This window comes from Temnothorax americanus, unplaced genomic scaffold, assembly GCF_048541705.1.
Source record: "Temnothorax americanus isolate GAGA-0224 unplaced genomic scaffold, ASM4854170v1 Scaffold113, whole genome shotgun sequence".
NCBI lineage: Eukaryota > Metazoa > Arthropoda > Insecta > Hymenoptera > Formicidae > Temnothorax > Temnothorax americanus.
Genome location: NW_027509246.1, coordinates 137,501 through 165,000, shown reverse-complemented (window position 1 = coordinate 165,000; position 27,500 = coordinate 137,501). Strand labels below are relative to the sequence as shown.

At 41.7% G+C, this 27,500-nt stretch overlaps 1 protein-coding gene and 1 long non-coding RNA gene across 3 annotated transcripts in view; both read right to left on the bottom strand.

Annotated features, from left to right (window-relative positions):
* The window catches only part of LOC143908724 (uncharacterized), a 243,088-nt gene that overhangs the window by 107,463 nt on the left and 108,125 nt on the right, over positions 1 to 27,500 (bottom strand). The window lies entirely within an intron of this gene.
* On the bottom strand, positions 5,064 to 11,278 carry LOC143908725 (uncharacterized). The gene is made up of 2 exons (XR_013260228.1): positions 8,927 to 11,278; positions 5,064 to 8,695 (listed from the first exon to the last, which is right to left on the bottom strand). It is a non-coding gene; the product is annotated as an uncharacterized LOC143908725 (long non-coding RNA).

Here is a 27,500-nt window from a genome sequence, read left to right as displayed (position 1 = left end):
AGTAAACGCTTCTCTAGGAATAAACCACTGAATTTTTTAAATAATATTATTAATCAATATTATTGAAAGATTTAAATATCGGAAAAGAAAATCGATTTTTCTCTGATCATAATGATCGATACACAGATATGCGCTTGACGCATAGACCCAGATAGCCAAATGCTGTGAGTTTGCTGCCATGTTGCCAACAAATTAATGCAACTAATTTTGACAAACTCGGGACAAGGTGAGACAGCATTATGCTTGTCGGGTTGAACTTATATGAATTATATTTCTATTAACAGCAAATTGATTGCAACGTGATAGCATCAATTTGTGAGGGATTTGTGATAGCACGATTGTGTTGCAGACATCACAACGTACCAATAATGCGAACCGTTTGCTCTTGAAATTGCGTCAACTGATTGCATGTATAAGCAGTCGTGTAGCTGTATTTGTAACGTGTTTTATTTTGATGTCAACAAATTTACAGCAAATATATGAAAACACCTGCAATGCATTAGTTTGCTCAATATGCTCTATCACGCTTGGCTATCTGGGGATATGCATATATGCTTCCCCAGATAGAAACGTGTCTGCATTGTTGCTGTCATGTTGCCGACAACATAGTATGTGTTGCTATCAGAATTGTGACAACTGAGTCCGCATTTTTTGGCAAGTTGATGCCTTCACGATATAACAATTTTGTATAGCAACTTGCCAGTAACTTTTTGGCAACTTACGCTCTGGTCTAAAATCGTCTAATTAAAAATTTGAGCTGTTGCTGTAATGTTGCTGTAATAATTCATAGGATCACACAATGCTGTCATATTGCTAGCAACGCAAAATAAATTTGATGCTGCTTTCTTGCCCAAAAATTGCTGGCAATACATATATCCAATGTTGCCTGCGTGTTGCTTTAAATATTAAATTACTCGAAATTAATTGAAGCAAATGAACGGCCAGCATTATAAGCAATCACGGGTTTGCGCGATTTTTCTCAGACACGCTTTACTATCTGGGTCTATTTTTCTGCCCAATTTATATCATTCAGATACGTCGTCGTCGTCTTATTCTTCGCGAAATATTAAAAAAGTGTTGTCGGTTTGGCCTACTGTGCCGCTAGATGACACTCGTCACGAGTAAGTGATAGAGCTTTCTAGATTACAAGAGTAGCGCACAACCCCTCCACAAACCTAACCACGGACCTAAGGCCGGTCTGTGACTCGTTCTTATACATTCTGCCTCTGTTATACTCTTAAATAATAGGTCAAAAATGGCGGGTTGGCAAGATAAAAGGTTTGCGCTACTCTTATAATCTAAAGCTCTAGTAAGTGAGAGCCGTGTTAGATGGCAAAGTTTACTGGATTCAAAGTTTCTATTATGAGTTATCATTAGATTTGTATGTACGTGGGGTGGTATGACTCGTATTTTGATACAATTCCGGGATTGAACAGCAACCTCTATGTATGGTACCCTATGAGATTTAAAGGGGTAAAACAGTTTTTTAACGAAAAAAAGGGAAAGAGTGGTGGGTGGTGGTTGGTGTCTGAGGACGGATTGTAGTTCTCGCGAGGGTGGTTCCACAGGGATTAACACAAACCCCTTTCTCTTATTCCTTATCCCTTACTTATTCTTACCCCTTACCCCATTTTTTAAAGAAAGGTGTTATATACCGGTGTCAGTAACGCGCGTTTTACCGTTCAGAATAGCGCGCGTCGTCTAAGGGACTCGCGTCCGCGAGGCTAGCGACACAATTAAATCCGCGGATCGCCGATAGGGGAACCGAGCATGTGTGCGGAGCACGGGGTGATCGAAGTCTAACTCTAACCGGCGAGTCACGGAGACTGTTCCTCTTATAGATATATTATATCTATCGAACCCAGAGTTGTAATAAAGAAAAATACACAACAGTTAGGGTTAAAAATTTTAAATTTTAATTAAGGCTTAATTTGTACTTAGTTTATCATGATTCAGATTATGACACAAATCCGGGATTGATCAGCAACACCCTGTGGCATGCATAGGGATGAAAAGGGGTAAAAACAGTTTTCCAAGGAAAGAAGGGAAAGGAGTGATAGACGGTGGTTGGTGTCTGAGAACGGATTGTAGGCTTTTAATTGTAGTTAGATAGGGATTAATGCCAACTTTCCCTTACTCCCTTTTTTAAAAAAAATTAAAAAATTTTAAATTTTAAATAAGGCTTAATTTATACTTATTGTTAGTTTGTCCTAAATTGAATTTTAGTTTACGTCTAGGGTGGTTACTTCACTCCAGTATGCAATATTCAACGCTTGAGCTTGTTACAAGCTAGGGAGCAGTCGGAGAGGATTGGCATCTGAGAACGAATGGTAGCCCTCATAAAGCCAGACCCAATGCCGTTGGGCTCATCCCTTATTGGAGGGGGTTGAACATAAAAAATGGTCCGATTGAAATGAGATACAATTTTATGGATAGGGCTCTATGTGGCTGACAAAAAAGGTCCTATAGACTCATCTTATAAAATTAATAGTTAAAAAGTTATAGAATTTAAAAAAAAATAAAAAATTTACAAAACTTTCTTTCAAAATTTGGATAGTAACTTTACGATTCGGTTTTTTATTTAAATTCCGAATAACTAACTTACTCGAAAACAAAATGCTAAAACGTTTGGGCTTGTTACGAGCGAGGGAGTGATCAAAGAAAGTTGATGCAGCAAAAACATAATAATAAGTTAGTAAAAAAGACGTATTATATTTGTTTAATAATGCAATGTTGTATTATTCTAATGATAAACTGATATTATGTTCGGTATTGAGTAAAGGCCATTGCACGTAACAAAGTTTTAAATAGACAATCACACTCGATTATTCTTCAAGCGCGAGAAGAATAATCGACTGTGATTGGTCTTTTTTCTTACGGCCTTACAATTACAACTAAAACATTGTTACGTACAATGGCCTTAAAGGAGTGATAAATAGAAAAATAAATAATTTATTACAAAGTATATGTTATTACTGTGTATTACTGTAATAAAAATACTTAACAAAAATTCGTAAAATTTACCTAAAAAAAGACATTAAAAATGTAAAAGAAAACCCCAAGTATATTTTAGACAAAATAATTTTATAAATAATATTAGACAAATAAAGAAAATATTTATTTAAAAAACACAAATAATAATTATGATGGTATAAAAAAGAAATGAAACCAAAGTATTATTCCAAGTATATTTATTAGAGTAAGTAATATTTCGCAAGATATATATTTTGAATATTGAATTTAAAGGAATATAAGTACAAGATTTTATAAACTATCTCTCAAAATTCTAGTAGACTTAATATAGAATGTAAAAGACATTTAAAATGTACGAAATATAATGACATATAATAAAATGAGAAGATATAAAATACAACAGATAGCGTTGTCACGTTCTGTCTGTTGTGTTCGTCCGTTTTTTGGTCAATACATTTAAGCAATTTACCAAAGATTTGGACAAGTCGTGTAAAAGTTATTATTATTATTATTATTATTATTATTATTATTATTATTATTATTATTATTATTATTATTATTATTATTATTATTATTATTATTATTATTATTATTATTATTATTATTATTATTATTATTATTATTATTATTATTATCATTATTATCATTATCATCATTATCATCATCGTCATCATCGTCATCATCGTCATCATCGTCATCATCGTCATCATCTTAATCATCGTCATTATTGTTATTATTATTATTATTATTATTATTATTATTATTATTATTATTATTATTATTATTATTACTCGGGACCGAAAAAATATCTGAGTTTATAAGTTTCGTAACGAGGATCATTTTTATCTATCTGATTGTAATTAGGATAATCAATGTTGAAGTTGACAGGAATAGGTTTAAATAAAGGTGCGTTTTCTAGTTATTGCAATTCCTGGAGGAGAGGGAAAGGATCTTGATTATAAGTAACAGCTTGTTTGATCTGGAACCTAATTTGTTTGATTTGAACTCGTCTACCTCCTTTTTTCGTCATTCAACCCGAGTTCTCAAAAATAAATTTTAAGCTTGCCACACTCTTTGTCAGCGCTCAAAGCCAATCCGCCATACTCTTCGTCAGCGTAAAGGCCAAATTCATTTTCGGGAATTAATAACAATTATTGCGATTTCTAAGAATCAACCCCGTAATCGCCACGCCTTTCGGCAGCGAAAGTACCAGTTCAGTATACTCTTCGTCAGCGCCCAGGACAGATCGCCACGCTTTTTGTCAGCGAAAACTGCGAGTCAAAACTCAGAAGCGATTGTTTGAGAATTTAATTTAATACGAGATGAAATTCTAGATTTCGAGCTCATTCCTTTTTCAAACTTATCTTATCTTTATTCTTAAATTTTAGTACAAACTGAGTTGTGCGTGAAGCGCGGTCTTAAAGTATAAGAGTACAGAGATTAAGTCCCGAAATCGAGCGCGAATGCTCGGACTTACAGTCGAATCTCTCACCACGCTACATATAATATCCTCCTTTCTTTAGAAAAGCTCCCTTTTTGCTCTAATTATTTTCATAATACATAAAATAATGAAATTAGAAAGAAACGTCATTAGGCTGTCGAACTTGCTCACAAATGAAATTTCTTTATATTACTCGATATTTAGCCTATCTTTTGAGTGCTTCCTTATTCTCGCTTATTAATAATTCGATGAACTGAAACGGTCTGATGACCTCCTTCTGTTTGATCTACATTTACGTTGTGTTAGTAACTTTACTCGAGTTCGTGCGGGACATTGAACTGCTGGTTGTAGCGCTCTGGCTGGCGTACATATCAGGTGATGTACCGAACGGTGATGTACCGGACGATACTCTTCTTGGAGTTTCCTGCAGCGTCGCGGGTAACGTTTCTTGGCGGGACCCGACTGCTCAAGTTCACCGACAAATTGCTCATAATCGATGTTCTTTCTGACTTTCCGAACTGAAAGTAGAAACGCACGGTTCCTGCGAACGACGCTAGCAGTTGATTTGACCTCATAGGACCTTGGCGGCGTAATACAGTGCCTTTTTACAATCTGTGATCCATACTGGGTTACCTGGTTATCCGTGCTGAAGCTCGTTCAATTCGCGCACTCGGTCTTTGGTTAAACGCATATTTGTCCTTGATGCGTCTCTAGTAGCACAACTTTATTGCAGCAATAGAGTAACTCCGGTATTTACATCGCGCAGGAACTTACGCCGCAGACGTTAGAAAAAATAGAAGGAATGAAGGTATTTGCTCGCAATTATTCTGTTATGTGTCTTTATCCCATATTAGTATTGTGTTGTAATTTCAGTTCTTTACTGTTAATATTAACGAAACCGTCGTGAGTTGAATCGATTTCTCACCGTAGTAAGTAGCGCGATCATATATTACGACCTACGTAAAATAATTACTGTAGAGAATGTAAAAGGTTTAATGGTTATTTCATGATACATAAGTGTAGAGGGATAGTAAAGGATAGAATATACAGCAAAATACAAGTGCATAGCTCTTATATTCTTTGTTTAGCTTGATATCTTGTATATCCCTTCTGTTTAGGATATATGGCATTTTAGCATGCGGGATTTATGCTATAGTATAAACACTGTAAAAATCGAAATTTTCTATGTGTTCTTTTTCCGTCTTTTTTTGAATCATATAACCTTTAATGCATTTATCGTTCGTCTATTTTCTTTAAAAAATTTTTCAGTTTTATAATTTGTTTATTATTCTTACATCTTAATAAATTTTTTACACACATTTTATAACTTATTATGACATTTTATTGCTTTATTTATAAACATTATTTTTAATTTTTTGTAAGGCGTATATTTCACCCATAAATGTCATATATCCTACCCCTATGAGATATATGGCAAAAATGCAAGGATTTCTAAAAGTTTTTTTATTAAATACAAAGAATGAATATTTCATATTTCTATTTTTTTATAGTAGTAGACAGTATAAAGTTTTTTTTGGTATAATTTATTTGTTTTCAACATAGTAAATAGTACTCGATAAATTAAGTTTCCCTTAGCTGTGGCATATGTATATACCGGAGTTACCCTATGTGGTGTGAGTTATCGATAAATACGCATATTTATTTCTCAGATTTTACAATACATGTAATGTAAATATATGCTATATGCTAAATGCGCGCATTTACCGATAAAAGTGCGTTCGGAATATGGGTTAATACATATTTGCCCGGCCAATTCACACCACATACGTCTCACCCTCACACCCCGGTAGCTGGACGATATACAGTTTTTGGGCTCTTTAAGAGAAACTCTGATTCAACAAACGTTTTAATTAGTTTATTCGAGACCAACAAATAATTCGGCATTGATTGAACCCGTTTTGAAACAAAAACTGTAAAGAATTCTATATTTATCAGCTATCTCAGACAGCACAAAAATATTTATGATAAATATTCATATATATTCTCCTAGTAAGCAAGAAACATCAAGAAACATTTTAACTACATTGCAGCAACGTTGTAACGTTAATGCAAATATAGTTAAAATGTTTCTTGACGTTTTTTGCTTACTGAAAAGTTATTTGCTGAAAATTTATTTTCCAAAAATATGTAGTACCTATGGTACAATCTAATAACATTAGACTAATTTCTATGGGGTTAGATAAAATTTATTGTAGACCTATTGGCACGCAAGAAAAATTAAGAAATTGTATAAAGGAAGCTGTAGCAACTTTCGGGAATAATCCTGATGCCATAAAACGTGCCAGAGAAACATATGGATACATCGTGCTAAATGCTGCATTCAACAAAACGGCGGCCACTTTGAAAATATAATTTAAACGTTTTACTGTTAATCTTTACTTTTTAATATCTTACTAACAAATAAGTTTGAGACATATGTTTATATAAACTTTTTTGTTCATTTTGACCTAGAAAATATTTTCATAAAAAATTGCTGTGCAATTCTGAAACACCCTGTATAACAATCACACTTAATCTAAATTTATCACTATCTTAACCTATTGTTCATATTGATTAACTCGCTTTTTTGAAAATAATACGTCGTTTATTGCTTGTAATGCTTTGTACAATTTTTGCGTAACAATGTTAACTGCTCGGCGTTTAACGGACAAGAGAGCGTAAATAAACGCGTGGCTCGTCTCTATGCGGCGAGACCCCTCTGTTGGTGGCGCCATCAACTAATATCGGCGCTGCTGTTTCAGGGATGCCGCTAGTATGGCACAAAATAGTTTTGGCGGAAGCGACAATCAATCCTAAACATATTGCCCCCTTGAAAGGGGGCTATCCCTTTTAATATATAATAGTCTGCATCGACTTCGAGAAAAAAGATATTCACTCATAATAAAATCATATGTTATATGTATCAATCTGAAACTAAAAAAGATGATTAAATATATGCCAAAGACAAAAACGCATTTTAAAAACATTTGCTAAAGGATACAATAAGCGCACTATAGCGCTTTTATTAGTAAAGACTCCTTCAAAAATTCTAATCCTCCCTTTGCAATGAAAAGATACACAATTTCGTAATGGCCTCTTATATGTCCCTTTAGTGGTTTTAATCGAGGCTACTCAGGCTATTTCATCTGCGCCAGGACAAATATTCTCTATGCGCCTAACAGTCCACTTTAGCGGTGAGGAATCGTCTTTTCGTATCATGACCATATCGCCGATGGTTGATTGCAGCCCTTTAGAATATCACCATTTAGTTCGTTGCTGCAGTTGTTACAAGTATTCGCAACTCTAGCGCTCCAAAGAGTGCTGATAGATTTGATTGATGCGCTGCCAGCGCGAAAGCCTATTAATTGGCACCTGCCTGACATCTTGTTGCGGAATAGATGTGAGAGAGTCTATAACTAGGAAGTGACCGAGTGTTAGATATGAAAGATCGTTAGGATCATTGGAAACGGGTGTCAAAGGACCCAAGTTCATAACTGCTTCTATTTGAGCAACCACTGTGCTGTTGTGAGCGCACAACGTTATAATTGTTTATTAGTGTACTTGGCAACACCGAGTTGCTTCCTATAAATAATCTGACCCTAGCAACTAAAGTCATTTTTGAAATCCGTCGAAAATCTTGACGATTGCATCGGACGATCGATCATCCAATGCAAACCGACACCGAAACCAGAAGCGTTCAACTCCGGGACGACTAAAAGCGCTGATGCGAAGATCAGCGCAAGGCGCTGACAACGAGAAGTCAACGCTATCTCAAGAGTCCCCGAGTTAGCGACAGAATGTCGACTCCGACATTATAAATACCGCTGAATTGTACGATCGGGCGGGCAGTGGCTAATCAACATCTAAGCGTTCACGTGCGTCACAATAACTGTCACATTAATTCGTCAAATTAATAATCGTTAAGCGACTCAAGTATAACGCAAATATCGGGACTTAATAAGTAACTGGGACAATTGTTAACTTGCTCAAAAGAAATACCGGTTACGGCACAACAGTGCACATTTCCTCGAAGTTTAATGCAGTATCGCTTACAACGCGTTTAAGTGATTCTTGGCTGATTTTTTACTGCCGCTTCCCATATACCACCAAAATGGGGAGCATGTGGTGGTATGAAACTCCACCCTATATTATCCTCCTTTAACGCAGTGTCTACCCTCTCTTGATGAAGCTTATTGTGTAGCAGTTGATAGAATTCCTTTAGCGAGTTGGCTGCCCCTTGGAAATTTGTATCGTTGTCCGAGTATATGCATGACACCTTACCTAGACGAGCAATGAAGCGTTTGAGAGCATTTAAAAATGCCTCAGTGGATAAGCTACTCAATAACTCAACGTGTACAGCCTTCGTACATAAACACACAAAAATGGCTATATATAATTTTACTAATTTAGCGTTGCAAAGTTGACTAAATTTTATGTGAATTAGCCCACATTAATCCACACCGCTATGTGCAAATGGCTTGGATGGTGTGACTCTATAGGATGGCAACTCACTCATGATTGTTTCAGACGTACGTAGAGCTGCTTTGAAACAAGTAATGCACTGTCTAATGTCCTCCTTGATGCTATTTTGTGTTGCTAAAGGCCAATACTTGTCTTGCACGGCCGCCAGTGTTGCTTGTGCCCCGGCATGGAGCTGCTTTTGATGCTCGTGCGCTATAACAAGACGCGTGAAGGGATGATGAGCAGGCAGTACGACGGGGTGCTTCTTGTCAGGTGAGATTGCTGAGTTCCGAAGCTGTCCACCTACTCTTATGATATTTTGTTCGTCGATAAATGGAGCTAAACTTAGTAATTTGCTTTTGCGTGGCACACATCTATTTGTTTTTAAGGAAATCTTCTTTAAACGCTAATTGCTGAATAATTCTTATAAGTCACCGATTAGATTCAAGTAACTCCTGCGTGGTTAAACGACCCGTCATTCTGGCTTCTGGGTTGCTTCTAATGTTAGTGATAAATCTAATGCAAAGAGTAATGACTTCAATTAATTTGTTTAAAGATAAAAATCTTGTGAATATTTCATGTTTATCGTCAGTAGTGACCATAGACGCGAGTGCTTGTCTCTGCTCTGATATTTCTTCTAATAGAGGCGATATATTGATGTTCCAATCTTGAGATTCGTACCGCAACCATGGACCGGACCACCACAGCTTTGCGTTACTCAAAAATGTCGGAAGAGATCCTCTTGATACATAGTCAGCTGGATTAAATTCTGCGCTTACGTGATACCATTTAGTCGGTCGGAAGAGTCTGTAAATTTCTCCAACCCTGTTAGCGACGAAAACACTCCACCTTTTGTCGGTTGCCCTTATCCAACGTAACATAATTTCTGAGTCCGTCCAATAGCATACATCCTCTATTTCAAAGCGTACTGCGTTTAATACTTTGTCTGATAATTGCACTAGTAGGACTGCAGCGGAAAACTCTAACCGTGGCAATGTAATCGTTTTCAACGACGCCACTCGAGACTTAGAACATAGCAGTTGTGTTGAATGCTGACTTTGTAGTTTAGTAATTCTAATATGTATACACGCTCCGTATGCCTTTTTAGTCTTTTTACTTGCATCAGCAAAGCCGTGAATTTGAATCCTGGAAGCCTGCTTACATAACATATATCTTGGTATGGTGAAGTCGTGAATTATACTTTTGAATCGCTGGATACTTTCTTAGATACGGGTGATAACGCTTTACATTTATGTGTCAAAAAATCAATGAGCTGTTTTAAAGTGGGCATGTCATCTGCTCGAACATCATCCTACCACTCTCTTACAATGCTTGAATTTAACTTAGTGATAATCAAGTGAATGATAAAGTCGCCCCAATGCTCAGTGGGCCTACCTCTAAGCTTTTTAACAAACGCAAATGCCGTAATACGTCGTCAATTAACTTTCTTAATGCTATTACCCTTTGCAACTGCAGGTAAATCATATAACTTATGTGTTCCTAATTTTCTATTGGAACTTGCATCCTGAGTAACTCTCCTGTGCCCATAACCTGTTATTATATTATGTGGAATAGGGCGTTTGGTATGTAGAATAATTTCCACAGTACTTGAGGATATGCACAGTTTAATATAGTAATCGATTTTTGCAATACACGACAGGACGGCCGGCCCACGGTCAGAACAAATGGCAGTAAAGTTAGTTCTCAAGAAAAGCGCGGTACATGAGCGAAAATGAAGGTAAAGAAGAAAGTGCGCATGCGTAGAGCCGACGCGTCCTCTAAAAAAAACTAAAAATGAAACTGAAAATTACTCGTGATTTTACGTTATATGATAAGATAGAAATAAACAGAAATTTGCAAAATAAAAATAGAAATTTGTATATTTTCACATTTTAAAAAAATCTCACAAATTTTAGACTTAGTTTCGAAATTCTTAAGCCATTGATGAAAATGGGATTTCAATAACTTCGATTTTTTAAGAAACTTTTTTTTTCATTTTTTTTTAAATAATTCTTTTAAAATAAGATAGACTCTAACGATAACTATCAAAAAATTTAATAAATTTATAGACAGCAATCTTAAAATTTTGATTTATAGATAAAGAAAAAATTCGAATATTTTTTATTTTTTAATTGCATTTTTACTTATTTTTATTATTGAATTACTTTTTTTAAAATAGAGTATCATAAATTGGGGAACTTAACGGATAAAATAAATCAGAAATATATATATTTTTAATAATCAAAAATATATATTTTTGATTTAATTTGTTTATTTTTTATTTGTATTTTTTTTTAATTTTATTTTTAAATAAATCTGATTGCTATTTTCACAAATAATATACGTGTTTTTTTTTTCATTACCAATTTATATAATATTCCATTAAAAAAAATTGTGCAAGTAGAAACCTGCACATTGCTTCCTCATAGTTTTTAAGTGTGCAAGTAGAAACTTGCATATTGCTTTTTTATAGTTTTTTAGTGGGCAAGTAGAAACTTGCACATTGCTTCCTCATAATTTTTAAGTATGCAAATTATAAATTTGAACATTACTTTCTCACAATTTTTAAGTATGCAAATTATAAATTTGCACATTGCTTAATCGACATTTTATTTCGCTCATAAACCTTTCTCTATGAGGAAGCCTGTTCTTTTATGCATAATTATTAATAGTTTATGCATAATAATTAGTATATTTATTAATTTGGCTTCCTCATAGAGAAAGCTTTATGAACGAAATAAAATGTTGATTAACAATGTGCAAAATAATTTATAATTTATAATTTGCATACTTAAAAATTATGAGGAAGTAATATTCTTATAATTTGCATACTTAAAAATTATAAGGAAGCAATGTGCAAGTTTTTACTTGCCCACTTAAAAACTATGAAGAAGCAATGTGCAGGTTTCTATTTGCACACTTAAAAACTATGAGGAAGCAATGTGCAGTTTCTACTTGCACACTTAAAAACTATGAAGAAGCAATGTGCAAATTTCTACTTGCACACTTTTTTTATTGTGATAAAGTTGTATTGCAACTAATATTTGTTATACTCTTACAAAAATCAATTAAATAATTAATGTTTTTACTAAAATGATCCCTACTATTTGTAGATATATCTTATTTCCATTTTGTTCAATACCAACCTTCTTTTAATGATACTCTATATAAAATTACATGTATAACTTATACATGTAACTTTTTAAGCAGAAATCGGTAATCCCTTCACCGATCCTCGCCAAATTCAAGAAAAAACTGAAGAATATAACAGAATTAGAAATAACCCAATATTTCAAAATTTGCGGAAGTTAAAGCTACCACAGACATTTTTCAAAAATTTTAAAAATTTAAATTTTTGTATAAAGAAAGAAACTTTTTACCAATTATCGCCAAATTCAATACCAACTTTCGTTTAATGATACTCTATATAAAAAATTACATGTATAACTTATACATGTAACTTTTTAAGCAAAATCTGTAATTTCTTCACCGATCCTCGCCAAATTCAATACTTTCCTTAAATAATATTCATTCTATCCATCAAATAACTTACACATTTTTTAAGCAGAAATCGGTAACCCTCTCATCGATCCTCGCAAAATTCAAAACAACCTTCCTTTAGTAATACTCTATATAATTACATGTACAACTTTATACACTTTCTAAGCAAAAATCGGTAATCCCTTCACCGATCCTCGCCAAATTCAATAACAACCTTTTTTTAAAATGATACTCTATTCATAAAATAACTTAGAGTAGACCGAGGCGAATCGGATTAATATAAGTTTTAAGACAGTTTTTGTTAGTGTTTTATTTCAAACAAGCTATTTTTTCTCACCCCCCCCCAGCGTGTGTGTGTGTGTGTGTGTGTGTATGTTGTGTGTGTCGTGTGTCCTCTCTTTCTCTATCTATCTCTCTATTTATCTCTTTATCTATCTTTCTATCTATCTTTCTATCTCTCTATCTATCTCTCTATCTCTCTATCTCATTCACTCTATTTGTGGTTATCAGTACACATGATGTATCGGTGAAGACCGACCACAGGTTTTTTCCATGTACATTTCAGTCTATGCTTTTCTCTCACTGACAGATACAATATGTGCTCGCTTATCTTATCAATTACGTATTATTTCCCGAAAAATTTAAAAACTTTCGTAACCGGTTTTCAGAAAATCGGTAACATAAAATTAGATGGCATTTCATATACAATACAATATATTATTTTAGTATTATAAGTACGGATCAATGGTTTAATTATCCGGATCATGCCCCGATCTTGGCTTAATTTTCTAGATCATGCCCCAATCTTGGCTTAATTGTCTGGATCATGCCCCAATCTTGATTTAATTGTTTGGATCATACCGATCTTAGATCATGATCCGATCTAGACAATTAAGCCAAAAATATAATAAAGCTATAAATAGCCTGATATTTCAAAATTTGCCACACATATTTCTCAAAAAATTATGGATCTTTGACCGTGTATAAAAATAGATTTAATCAACCAAATCTTAAAAAATTATATATGAAATAGGGGTAGAAAAAACTGAAGAATATAATAGAATTAAAAATATATCGATATCGCAAATATTGAGAAAACTACAACGTAAAACACACTTTCCTAAAAAATAAAAATTTGTTTAAAATCCATACCGATCGATGGATTTTAAGAAAATTAGAGGAGAACATATTTTCTATAATACTCTGTGTGTAAAATTTCAACCCGATATCTAGAAAATTGTAGAAGTAGATGCGTGTACAATAAAATCCATACACACACATACATACTTCCGTACACACACACATACATACATACATACTTCCAGACATTTTCTACTAATATGATTTCTCGACATTTTGGAACATTCTAAACCTATTTCCATCAAAATCTCGAAAAATTGTTTTTTTACCATCACAAAGCTTCCTCTATGAACAAGCAATATTAGCCCTTAATATCAAACTGTTTTGCTGTAAAAAATTAAAATAACAATTTCGAAAATAATTTATATCTTTTGATCGGCTTAACCGATTTTTATGGAATTTTAATATGTTGTAGATATTATTGAGACACATTTGTGGAAAATTCGGGAAAGGTTTATAATGACAGAAACATTGATAAAAGAAATAAAACATTAAGAAAAAAAAATATCAAAAATGCTCCTAATTAATAGGTGAGTTTTGGGAGAGGGGAATAGAGACTAGTTGTCTATAAAGACGAAGAAGAAATTAAAAAGAGCTGAGCGTGAAGGAAACGCTTACAATGGCTGCATTCAGAAGCACGATCGCTCACTGAGCGCTCATTGAGCGCTCACAGGTAGCCGCTCAGTGAGCATTTTTGATGTACTGGATATATGCTCACAACAGTTTACTATACGCTGTGACGTTGCGGCCCGCCGCTTCGTGGCAGCGCCCCGCCGCCGTCACAAGGCGCGGAAATTTGCGCCCAGGGACGAGCCAGAGAAGCGACGACGAGATCTCCAGAGGCCAAAAAGTTGATATCGTTTCCGCGTTTTGACTGTTCTTTTATTTTCATGTGTAAATATAATGCGCGCGGCGCCTCACCCACACCACGGCGAATCTTCGAGGGAGTACCGATAACGAAAGGGGTCCGGGAGGACCAAGGACCGAGGAGGGGTGGCGAAAGCGGAAACTACAGGGATCACGGGCGGCGAGAGCAATGCGGCAGGCGTGCGGCAAAAGGGGCAGCGATGGACAAGGCCGCCGATAACGGGGCCCCAGGTACCGGGGAAAACACGGCCTCAGCAATCTGCCTCCACGGAATACCGCCCCGCAGGGTAACTGATGACCGCCCCGAGGACAACCGGAGGCACACCGGCCAGAACAAAGTCCAGTCCGCTGCCCAGGGACAAATTGAAGAAGTCGCTACGCCGCCGAGGGAACGTTGCGCGCCCCCGATGGATCCACCTTACGACGATCCTGCGTTAGAATATCGCGCGAGCATGCAAGCTCGCTCTCGATTGGTTGGCACGCCCCTACGGAAGGGGGTGCCGCATCGATTCCGCTATCGAGCGAATCTAGCGAGACACTCTCTGGTCGTCCGTCGGCGAGTCTGAACGTTCTCTTAAACTACGCGATAGCCGCCCCGAGTCGGGAAAATCTGTTGCGCTGCGACGATCCTCCGTACGAGGTGACGGCGAGGAGCCCTACGAGGAGACATCCCACCGGTGAGGTTGCCCGCAGTAATTAATCGCGAAATGTAACGCCACGACGCCGCCCTCCGGTGCACGCTCTTGTCCGGGATAACGTTGTAATATCGCGACGCGTGCGGTCCCTTGAGACCGCGTATCGAATGGCGATCGACAGCGAGAGCGAAGGGCCTCGGGATGGTATCGTGGCCGCGGAATTGAGATAAAGACGCGATTGCGAGCCTCTGGAGATCGCGATAGATTCGTGGCGAAATCTGTTATTGCGAGTCCGTTTCGCATAATGTCCGCGCTTGTGGTGGTGCCTCGCGCCTTCCGTGTTCACGGCGTATCAAATTACGAAACATTGCTCTTGTGGAATTTCGCATGCGTCGGCACATCATTCGCGTTAATCGGCCGTCTGTGAGTGGCTAATTGCCTCAGAGAATCGTGCGTGTTAGGGTAGTTATGTTCGGATGCGTTGTTCGGTGATTGCGTATTATTATTGCTCGCGGTAATCCCGCACATTTTCCTCGCGTTTCTTCCAGTATTTCGCGCTACGCCGATTGCCTCGGCGTCTCATTTTCGCGTTCGGAAATCACTGAGGACAGTATTGTCTTTGCCCGAATGACTAGCGCTACCTTTGGTCATTTCTCGCGTTAGATTAAGTCCGTATTTTCGCGTTTGTTATAGTATTCCGCGTCTCCTTGCGATCGCGCCGAAAGTGATTTCGCGTTATTGTGTTGCGTTCGGTCCTTATTACTTTGGGACGTGGCTTACGCCACGATTCATACTTGCGTTAGGCTTAAGATATTTGGCGACAGAATTCTCGCGCGACTCCCGGCGTTGCGTTCACGCGCTCCGAGCGTGAGGTATCGCCCTTTCGCGATCTTTCCTGCGAAATCTTATTTTCTATTTCCGTGATTATTTCGTGTTTACTGTTGATGTTCCATTTTAATTGTAAGTTTTGTCATACTGTATCTCTCTGATCTAATCGCAGCGCCTTCTGCGCGTTTATTATACGATAACGCCGTACTTCGTTTATTCTGGTGTTTGCGCTACCATTATTTCTTTTTGTTTCATCTCTGACGCTCGCGCGACTGATTATAGGATTTGCCTGACCGACCGAAGCCGGATCGGTCTTTTTATGTTTCACGCGCGCATTTCTAATGAATAAATGTTATTTTGATTTATTAATTGCTTGAGTTCGGAACCTTATTTATGGCGCGTCACCCCGCCAAATATCGCGCCGCCCTTCATCACCCCCGCCCCAGCCCTTAGGTCGAGCTAGCCGATTCCTCGCACATCCGCACGTCTCGCTGTGCGTCTCGTGTTGGTTTTCTTTCGCAATTTCGCGGACGCGCGTTGACGCGTCTGGCGCCCAACGGTAAATTCGTTTCGCGAAGTGTCGGAGGTGCGAGGGAATCGTCGGAGAGGCCCGTCATCCCGCTCTCCTTACTCCTTTTGATCCGGCACACGTTCCGGAGCGGTCCGGGAGTGAAAAAGTCGTGACAACGCATTTATGTGACGTACGTATAAGTTATAGATATTTATTTGCATTTATAATAGACATCTACGTCTCTAAAGATCTGCGTAATTATTAATTTTTATCTTTATTATCTGCCACCTATAAAAATATACAAATGCTTTATCTAAGGGCCATTCTACAATACGTCGCATACGATGGTTAGTTAAAAAATGTTATTTCCGATTGCGCTTGTTAAATGCGGTTGTCAAAAGAGAGTTGGCGAATTTTTAACTTTTTTGGCGACAGTAACTGGCAATCGGCAATCAGAAATAACACTTTTCAACTAGCAGTTGCCATCGTTTGCAACGTATTGTAGAATAGCCCTAAATGTTAATTACTAAAGTAAAGATGTATTCTATATTTTGCATGTTACATAATTATTAAAATTTGTAATTTTGATTAAATATAAATTTTTCTTTATTGCAGTATAAGCGTATTATGTTTTTGTGCCGAGTGTATTATGTTTTCTTTACTAAAAATTAGTAATTACATAAGAAATAAATTGTTTAAAAATATATAATTACCAGTAAATGCAATATAAAAATTGAAAGTATGATAAAGAATAGATCACACACACGCACGCACGCACGCACGCACGCACGCACGCACGCACGCACGCACGCACGCACGCACGCACGCACGCACGCACGCACGCACGCACGCACGCACGCACGCACGCACGCACGCACGCAGCACGCACGCACGCACGCACGCACGCACGCACGCACGCACGCACGCACGCACGCACGCACGCACGCACGCACGCACGCACGCACGCACGCACGCACGCACGCACGCACGCACGCACGCACGCACGCACGCACGCACGCACGCACGCACGCACGCACGCACGCACGCACGCACGCACGCACGCACGCACGCACGCACGCACGCACGCACGCACGCACGCACGCACGCACGCACGCACGCACGCACGCACGCACGCACGCACGCACGCACGCACGCACGCACGCACGCACGCACGCACGCACGCACGCACGCACGCACGCACGCACGCACGCACGCACGCACGCACGCACGCACGCACGCACGCACGCACGCACGCACGCACGCACGCACGCACGCACGCACGCACGCACGCACGCACGCACGCACGCACGCACGCACGCACGCACGCACGCACGCACGCACGCACGCACGCACGCACGCACGCACGCACGCACGCACGCACGCACGCACGCACGCACGCACGCACGCACGCACGCACGCACGCACGCACGCACGCACGCACGCACGCACGCACGCACGCACGCACGCACGCACGCACGCACGCACGCACGCACGCACGCACGCACGCACGCACGCACGCACGCACGCACGCACGCACGCACGCACGCACGCACGCACGCACGCACGCACGCACGCACGCACGCACGCACGCACGCACGCACGCACGCACGCACGCACGCACGCACGCACGCACGCACGCACGCACGCACGCACGCACGCACGCACGCACGCACGCACGCACGCACGCACGCACGCACGCACGCACGCACGCACGCACGCACGCACGCACGCACGCACGCACGCACGCACGCACGCACGCACGCACGCACGCACGCACGCACGCACGCACGCACGCACGCACGCACGCACGCACGCACGCACGCACGCACGCACGCACGCACGCACGCACGCACGCACGCACGCACGCACGCACGCACGCACGCACGCACGCACGCACGCACGCACGCACGCACGCACGCACCCACGCACGCACGCACGCACGCACGCACGCACGCACGCACGCACGCACGCACGCACGCACGCACGCACGCACGCACGCACGCACGCACGCACGCACGCACGCACGCACGCACGCACGCACGCACGCACGCACGCACACACACAACTTTGTAGATCACACTATATTTCAAAAAATGTTTACATATAAATAATGTTTAACTAGTATTGTATTGTATTGTATGTATTTATTTCATATTCCCGTAGGGTTCGAAAGGCGTTTTTTAAAGAAACGTTCCCAAACATTTTACATAGTACTATACACCTCTCTCAACACATTCTCTTAACTTTACCTAGCTTAAACTAACTTAGCCTACTTAACCTAGTTGTGTGGATGTGAGTTTCTACCTCTGCATTCGCCCACACCCACACCCGCCGCACGCACATACACCCTCTCCGCAAAAGGGATTTCTGTTTCTTCTTGCTTCTAAAATTCCCTTTGAACCACTTCTATCCCCCCTCTCTTCGGCTTTCCACTAACTCTCTCATTCTCACCTTAGTCATACCTCACTCCTCTCCTCCTTCCAACCATTCAATGTACCCTATCCTGTTCTTATTTTTCTCGATCTCCCTCATTCACCATTCCCCTTTTTCTCCCTCTCCCTGCTCCCATCTCCTTGCCTCTTGCTAACTCTCCCCTCCCTCATCACATTCCCTACAACGCTCCCACGTATACTCCCACGTCTCCTCTTCTCCCTCGCACAGACTGCATGTCTTTTTCTCCTCTTTCTCCCAATATTTACTTTCCCTTATTTTGTTCCCCAGCCAAAATCTCGCAATCCTACTCCACCTACTTTTCCCCCACCTTTTCTTTAGGTACTTCGGCATCCTTTCATTTTTTACTTTCTTATACTATTTGTTGTACCTTGACTGTTTTATTCTTTCCTATCTCTCTACTCTTTGAACCTCCCTTTCCCGCCTTACCATTTCCTCTAGTCTTGTTTCTTCCTCCTCCTCTCTTTTCCTCTCCTTCTTCCCACAAGCCTCTTTCGCTCAGAAACTTTCTTCTACCCTCTTCCCAACTCGAGGTTCCCCCTTTCTTCCCAGTTTTTTCCTTCATCTCTTCCCAGCACATTCTCGCTAGCTCGCTTCCTCCTCCCTTCTCCAGCCTCCTTTCGAACCCACGCGCCCTCCTGCCCGCCCTACTTCTTAATTTTTCTCTTTGCAACTCCTCCCTCACCAAGTACCACGGCGTTCTTTTGTTTACTCCCAACACCCATCTCAAATATTTTTCTTCAAGCCTCTCTATCTCCTCTCTCTCTTCCCATCACCATATTTCCACCCCGTACCCCAGCCGTCCAAACCAGCCTGTCAAATAGCCAAAGCCTTTTCCCCCAGTTCTTTCCAACCTTTTTTTCCCTATCCCCCACACTTGCCCTATTACCTCCGCCGCCTTCCTAACCCTCTCTTTCACGTGCGCCTCTTGCCCTCCATTCCTTTGTAGCGTATACCCTAGGTATTGGAACTCCTTTACCTCCTTTACTTTTTTTTTCTTTCCACCGCCAATCTTTTTTCACCATCCTTCCTTCTCTTTTTCTAAATCTCATAATCTTGGTTTTCTCAGCCTCTCTATTATACTTCTCATTTCATCTTCCCCCTCCGCCAGCAGCACCATGTCATTTGCACACTCCAAGTCATACACCCTTCTTTCTCCCGGTCTGATCTTACCCCACTTGACCTTCTTCATCTCCCCCTCCAAGTCAGCCAACAATATAATAAAAAGCAGCTTACCCCTCTTGCTGTCCAAAAACTTTCACCCAGCTCTATTTCCACTCTGACCCTACTTCTCGTCTCTCTCAACACTTCCTTTATCTTTTCAACCAGACCCTCCCTAACCCCCTTCTCCCTCAGCGCCTCAATCAACACCTCCTTATCCACCGAGACAAATGCCGCCTTTAGATCCACAAACAACGCCACCACCTTTACCCCTTTTTTCCCAGTTGTCTATTCACTAGGTAGTTAAACACATAAATGTTGTCCACCGTCCCCATCCCGTTCCTGAATTCCGTTTGATTCGGCGGGATGATCCTCTTGTGTTCCACTTCCACCCTCAGTCTTTTGGCTAACACCGCCACGTACACCTTGTATAAAGTGGAAAGCAAGGTAACCCCTTTATAGTCTTCTACCTTCTCCTCTTCCTCCTTTTTCACTATGGGCACAATCACTCCCTCTTTCCAGCTCTCCGGCCACCCTCCACCCCTCCATACTTTGTTGCAAAACCCTCTCACCCACACCGCCAACTCTTCCCCCCTCTCCCCGTGTTTCCACACCACGCTCGGAATACCGTCTACCCCCGCCGTTTCTCCGTCTTTCATTTTTTTTTTAACCGACATTGAACGCTATATAAATGGCTGCTTAGCTGGGCTTCTTCAGCGATCTTCGGGTTCGCCAGTCAAGGTGTATTCTTAGGGCCCTTGACATAACCCTCTTTTGTACGGAGTGTGCTCATTTCGGGCCTTCGTTCACGGAACGTGCTCACTACGGGCCTTCGTTTATACCTGCCTTGCAGGGCATTAACTCTCTCCGGTAAGAGTCAACCAACACACTGCCGCGGAAAGGTTTTCAGGGTCATATTGACCCAGCCCGTCAGGCAACACCGAATCCGGTGGAGACCAAGGCGCTGCCTTTTTCGATCCTGGCTCCAGCTCCGGTTCCGACTCCGACTCTGACTCCTGCTCTTGAGAGTAAATCCAAGGTGGAAACTCCTTCTCTGTGGAAGTACATCCCGAAGACCAAGACGAAGTGAAAGTTTACACCGATTGCCAACTGGGGTCATACTGACCCATCTTCGAAATCGGTGAAGATTAAGACTGTCTCCTCCAACTCTGATCCTGACTCCGACTCCGGTTCCTGAGGATAAATCCACGAGTCTTAACCCGGCCTCTGAGGAAAAGACTCCACCGTGGAAGCTTATCCCGATCACCATCCCGGTTCCTGAGACTAAGACGCGGTGGAAGTTCACCCCGGTTACCGTTCCTGTGTCCGAGATCCAAGCAAAGGATCCATTTCCGATCTCTAAGGTGGAGACTTTCCTTCCGTGGAAATTACACTTGATCGATCTACCAATCTGAACACCGTGCATTTGGCACGTACCTCATCCAGGTGAACCAGGGAATTCTGTGGCAACACAGACGGACCACGTCTTCAAGACTCTTCCACGACTTTGACTTCCTCGGGCACGATTCAGTCCCGTTCCGTCCACTCCAAGAGGCAAGCCAAAGACTCCCGGACAAAATCTATATATTCCGCGAAAGAATCTCTCCACGAAGAAAAGATCTTTGTTTAAAGAATTTAAAGACATTTAAATGAGAGTATTACACTACACAATTATAATTTACACTGACACTCACGACCACCTACTCATAGACATTAAAGAGATATTTATCCTGTATATACCAAAAGCATGAATAAACCTAGCAAAATTTTACCTAATTAAACGATTGATTATTGTGGGAATTGACGCAACTTCTCCTATATCCTACCCCACAAATTGGTGACCCCGACGTGATCTCGTTAAATCTCGCTATTGCTCTAATTACACAAAACGATGACATTAACGAAGACAGACACTCAAGGAGGACCCACAGGGGGCGGTTCAACAGAAGAACGCCCGCAAATCAACAGAGTGGCCGTAAAGATACCTCTTTTCTGGACAGACGAACCTGAATTATGGTTCGCACAACTTGAAGGCCAATTTACACTGGGAAGCATAACGCAGGACAGCACAAAATATGCTTACGTCCTGTCACATATAGAGACTAAGCAGGCCAAAGAGATTAAGGATCTGATAACGAAGCCTCTCAAAGAAAATAAGTATGAGAGCATCAAGAAGGCATTAATATAACGCCAATCGATTTCTCAAAAACAGTAAATCCGCCAGCTCTTAGAGCACGAAGAAATGGGCAATTGAAGGCCGTCACAGTTTCTCTGGCACCTTCAGGCCTTGGCCAGCACGGCCATTCCGGAGCAGTTCCTACGTACATTATGGATGGGAAGATTACCATTCGGCCACACGGAACGCTGACAACCTAAAAGACGTAGCCAAGCAGGCTGACAGGATTCATGAAGTCACCTGCAAAGCTAAGACAGTTGCCAATATGCAGTCGGCAACAAACTCTTCGATAGAGATTCAAATCGCTGAGCTAAATAAAAAGCTAGAAAAATTAGAGAGCCGATTGTCTCGTCCTAGAAACAGAAGCAACAAGCGCGATCGTTCCAGGAGTCGTTCCAGGAAAGGCCAGAAAGAAGAAAAGAAAGCAGACATTTGCTACTTCCACCGACGGTTCAAGGAGAATGCCCAGAAATGCGCACAGCCGTGCAACTTCAAAAAAGCATTGAAAAACTAACTGGGCGTCGTTATCAGCGGCAAACGGCCTTTGCCCGAACCCATGCCGCTTATTTGTCACTGACCGCAGCACGAAGCTTCGACATCTCATCGATACCGGCTTCGATGTCAGCGTTTACTCTCGCTTGTTGGTGCGAACACGACGCTGGGCTGATTCAAGAGAGCTATTTGCGGCTAATGGATCCAACATCAAGACGTACGGAGATCTCACTATGCAGCTTGATCTCAGTCTCCGCCATGCATTTTCCTGGCAATTCGTTGTCGCAGACATAACTACGCCAATATTAAAATTGAATCCGACTTCCTGGCTCATTTTCATCTGCTCCCGGACGTAAAAGAGGGACAGCTGTTTGATGCAAAAACAGGACTCAAGGCAAACCTGACGGCAAATAGAGACACATTACCGTCAGTTAAAGCTGTCATGGGAAACACCCCCTTTCATCAATTATTGGCTCGATTTCCCGGTATCACCAGGACCACGGGAACACATCAACAAAAGCAGCCACACTCAACGATGCATTACATCAAGACCACACCAGGACCTCCAGAAGCATATCGACCACGAAGGTTGGCACCCGACAAATTAAAGCAGCCAAAGCAGAGTTTAATCTACTTCTAGAAGAAGGAATTATTCGGCCGTCCAAAAGCCCTTGGGCCTCACCGCTACACATGACTCATAAGAAAGGGAACTCCTGGAGAACTTGCAGGAATTACAGAAAGGTGAACTCTTGGATTGAGCCTGACCGATATCCAATACCTCACATAGAAGATTTCAGCCATTCCCTGAGCGGAAAGAAATTTTTTTCAACTTTGGATTTAGTCAGAGCCTGCAACCAGATTCCGGTACACCGAGACGACATCCCCAAAACGGCCATTATCACGTCATTCGGGCTCTTCGAGTACTTATAGTATATGCCTTTTGGATTATGGAACGCAACACAGACCTTCCAGAGGTTTATAAACGAGGTCTTGCGCGGCTTGGACAACTGCTACGCGTACATAGATGATATCATAATCGCCTCCGCAACGGAAAAAAAGCATTTAAAACATTTATAAGTATTTTGTCGTTTTGAAGCGTATGGCGTCCAATTGAATCCGGCCAAATGCGTTTTGAGAACTTCACAGGTAAAGTTTTTCGGATACCTCGTATCGACAGAAGGCACTCGCCCGTTGCTTGAAAAAGTCCAGGCGATACGAGATTTCAAGAAGCCAGAAAATATCAAGCAGTTTAGACAATTCCTGGGAATTTTGAACTTTTACCGGAGGTTCATACCAGGAGCAGCAAGAGACCAAGCCACGTTACATGATGTCTTACGAAGTCCTAAAGCAAAAGGAAAAACTCTAATCAAGTGGACTCAGCAGCTCGAGCAAGCTTTTCAGAGATGCAAGGATAGCCTCTCGAAAGCTACGCTCTTAGCACATCCCATAACTAAAGCTAGGCTCACAATGACTACAGACGCTTCAGACACAGCACTAGGGGCAGTGGTTCAGCAAGATACAGACAACGGATAGCAGCTATTAGCATTTATGAGTAAGAAGCTTAATCCAGCGCAGCGAAAATACAGCCCGTATGACAGGGAGCTTCTGGCCATCTATTCAGCAGTGAAATATTTTTGGCATCTATTAGAAGGACGAAAATTTCCTATTTTCACGGACCATAAGCCGTTAATATACGCTTTCCAACAAGATCTGTTGCGCAGCTCTCCTCGACAAGCAAGGCATCTGGACTTTATTGGGCAGTTCTCAACGGACATTCAACACGTGGCTGGAAAAGACAACGTAGTTGCAAACACGCTATCTCGCACCGAAGCGATTGAAAAAACACCAGATTTCGAAGGATTGGCAAAATCGCAGCAAGAAGACCCGGAATTTAAGCAGATATTAGATGGCAGCATCCAGCCATCACTGAAATTAACAAAGATACAAATACTTGGCTCAACAACGAAATTATACTGTGACACTTTGACACCAGTCGCACGCCCCTACGTGACAGAGCCATATAGACGGCAGGTTTTTCAGAGCCTGCGTGGCTTATCACATCCAGGGATAAAGGCTACAGCAAGATTGGTCTGACAAAAATACATATGGCCAAACATACAAAACGACTGTCGAAAATGGGCTCAAGCATGCCTTCTGTGTCAGAGAGTCAAGGTATACAAACACACGGTCACGCCAACAGGAAATTTCCTATGACCTACCAAACGTTTGTAACATGTTCACATGGACATAGTGGGACCCATGCCAACATCCCAGGGCTACAAATACTGCTTAACCATTATTGACCGTTTCACAAGGTGGCCAGAAGCAATACCCGTCTCCGACATCACCGCAGAAATTGTGGCAAGACAGTTTTTCAGCAATTGGATAGCCAGATATGGCACACCAGCACGAGTTACGACAGACCAGAGACGGCAGTTTGAATCCGAACTGTTCAGGAAACTTACAAAACTAACGGGTTCAGCACACCTTCGCACCACGGCATATCATCCACAAGCAAACGGCATGATTGGGAGATTTCACCGGCAGTTAAAAACAGCCATAAAAAGTTACCAGACGGAAGAATGGGCAGAAATTCTACCAGTGATCCTGATGGGCATCAGAGCAGCATGAAAGGAAGACCTGGCGACGCCGGCTTAAATGGTCTTCGGAGGATCAATCCGATTACTCGGACAATTCCTCGAGGAGACCTGTGCAAAATCTGTCGACACGGAAAGTGTCGCAGCATGATTAAATAAAATTATAAGAAACCTGCAACCAAAATTTAAAAAAAAACACGGACTGAAAGCCACTTTTACGTACAAAGACTTGACTACAACGCAACAAATTTTTCTTTGTCACGACGCACCAACGGGAGCTTTGCAGCCACCATACGATGGACCATTCAAAGTTCTAAACAGAGAACAGAGCAGGAGAGAAGACCTTCAAGATTTGCGTCAATGGACGACCTGTCAACGTGTCAGTCGATAGATTGAAGCCCGCCTACATTCTGGACCGAGAAGAACCGGAGCCAGCTCAGCCGTCAACTAGAACCTCACAAACTCCCGAAGAGCCGCAGCAACAGCAACGGACAAGAAGCGGACGAATATCACGGCCACCAGTCCGTTTCCAGGGACTCTAAAACAACCAAGGGGGTTATGTGGCGGTCAGCTGTCCGCCACGAACGCTCGACGGTGCGCGCGCGACACCAGCAGTATGCCGCGGAAAGGTTTTCAGGATCATATTGACTCAGCCCATCGGGCAACACCGAATCCGGTGGAGATCAAGGCGCTGCCTTCTCCGATTCTGGCTCCAGCTCCGGTTCCGACTCCGACTCTGACTCCTGCTCCTGAAGGTAAATCCAAGGTTTCTCTCTGGATCTCCAAGGTGGAAACTCCTTCTCTGTGGAAGTACATCCCGAAAACCAAGACGAAGTGGAAGTTTACACCGATTGCCAACTGGGGTCATACTGACCCATCCTCGAAATCGGTGAAGATTAAGACGCTGTCTCCTCCAACTCTGATCCTGACTCCGACTCCGGTTCCTGAGAATAAATCCACGAGTCTTAACCCGGCCTCTGAGGAAAAGACTCCACCGTGGAAGCTTATCCCGATCACCATCCCGGCTCCTGAGACTAAGACGAGGTGGAAGTTCACCCCGGTTACCGTTTCTGTGTCCGAGATCCAGGCAAAGGATCCATTTCTGATCTCAAAGGCGGAGACTTTCCTTCCGTGGAAATTACACTTGATTGATCTACCAATCCGAACACCGTGCATCCGGCACGTACCTCATCCAGGTGAACCAGGGAATTTTGTGGCAACACAGACGGACCACGTCTTTAAGACTCCTCCACGACCTCGACTTTCTCGGGCACGATTCAGTCCCGTTCCGTCCACTCCAAGAGGCAAGCCAAGGACTCCCGGACAAAATCTATATATTCCGCGAAAAAATCTCTCCACGAAGAAAAGATCCTTGTTTAAAGAATTTAAAGACATTTAAATGAGAGTATTACACTACACAATTATAATTTACACTGACACACACGACCACCTACTCATAAACATTAAAGAGATATTTATTCTGTATATACCAAGAGCATGAATAAACCTAGCGAGATTTTACCTAATTAAACAATTGATTATTGTGGGAATCGACGCTCCTTCACCTATATCTTACCCCACACCTATCATTCTCGTCCTTTTTTTCCTCTTGCACATCTCTCTGAACTCTTGCTTTCTCCTTTTATATTTCTACCTTTTCCCTCCCCCCATTCTCCACCTCCTTAGTTTCCTTCTTGCCTCCCTCTTTTTCTCTAGACACTCCTCATTCCACCAGCCCACTTTCTTCCTTTCCTCCTTATTTAGCTCCTCCTTTGTCTCTTTCATTGCCCTCTTCAACCTTTCCTCCATCTCCTCCCACTTCTCTTACAGCCTCCTTTCCCCCAACTCTACCCCGCCCAGCTTCTGCCTGAACCTATTTCTCCTTTCTTTATTCCTTTCGCCCTTCCAAATCCTTTTTCCTCCTTTGCCCTTTTTCCTTCTTACCCGCTCCCCTTTTAGCCATACCGCTACCGGTTGATGGTCAGAGTCCACCATGTCCCCTATCTTCATCTTTTCCACTCTATCCTTTACCTCTCTCTCCCCTATTACATAATTAATCACTGTGCACCCCCTTCTCCCGGTATATGTAAACTCTCCCTTTTTATCTCCCCTTGTGTTCCCGTTGAAGATGCACCACCCTTTTTCTTCCAAGAAATTCAACATCAACCTACCCTCCCTATTTATGGTCTGATCTTTTGACCACCTTTCTCTTTGCCCACCTCTCCCTTTCTCCCCTACCTCACCTTTCAGCTCCCCCCTTTATCCC